Source organism: Cebus imitator, unplaced genomic scaffold, assembly GCF_001604975.1.
Source record: "Cebus imitator isolate Cc_AM_T3 unplaced genomic scaffold, Cebus_imitator-1.0 Scaffold443, whole genome shotgun sequence".
In the NCBI taxonomy this organism is placed as follows: Eukaryota; Metazoa; Chordata; class Mammalia; order Primates; family Cebidae; genus Cebus; species Cebus imitator.
In genome coordinates, this window is record NW_016107758.1 from 93,686 (window position 1) to 94,666 (window position 981).

A 981-nucleotide genomic window follows, 5' to 3' on the forward strand; every position below is an offset into this window, starting at 1 on the left:
TCACCTCTCACCAGAGCAACTGGAACATGCCTCGTGAAGGGCTCCCCATTCCCCAGCTTCTATGTCCCGCAAACACAGCCCTGCCACTGCCAGCCATGCCTTCGAAGCCAGGCCAGTCCCTGATGTCATGAGAAACCGCCATCCTGTGCTGGGGCTGCAGGTTTAAGGGAGAGCCCAGAGCCATGCCCAGGACAACCCATCCCCCTGACCCCACCCCTGAGCCCAGCCAGGCCCAGGCGGCTCTCACATGCACACAGTGAAGGAGGGAACTTGGAATGTTGGAGGAAATGGGGCAGCCCTCGAGGGATGTGGTCTGAGATGATCATTCTCCACCAGTGGTAAAATTCCTTTCACCTTGGGCTTCACGTGGCCATTCAGAAACACAAGGGGCTGCACTTCCACTCCAATTCCTACAAAAACGCTCAAATCCACTGCAACCCAGGTACTTCTCTATAAGAGGCCAAAAACTGGCTGGAGCCCAGCGAGAAATCATGGACTAAGAAACTTGGAGCCAGTTGAACCAATGCGAAGTTTCCTAATATACCAAGTGATACCAAGCAACTGACATCTCACACAATGGATTCTGTGTAAAATCCCATTCTGCCTCCAGCTGCAATACAGATAGTGTCATCCTAATTTCTTCCTTGCTTTTCACTCATAAAATAGGTTCAGGCACCGAAATAAGACAGTGAATATAATAGGTCTAGAGTGAGGAACCGGTACCCATAACTCAGCCTGAAGTTCAGCGCCGTGCAAAAGGTTTACGAGAACCCCAGCAACTGGAGGACTGAATTACATCACCTGTCATCGGTCCCATTTCTTTCTTCTCTATTTTTTACAACTGATGTAGGAAATGCATGTTTTAAAGATGGTAAAACAATTTATTGAGGGCTCTTAAAGGAAATAATTTAACAATTTTATGGAGGACAGATTAAGGAGCAGTGGCATGAGCCCAGCAAGGAAGGAAATTACAGGACATCC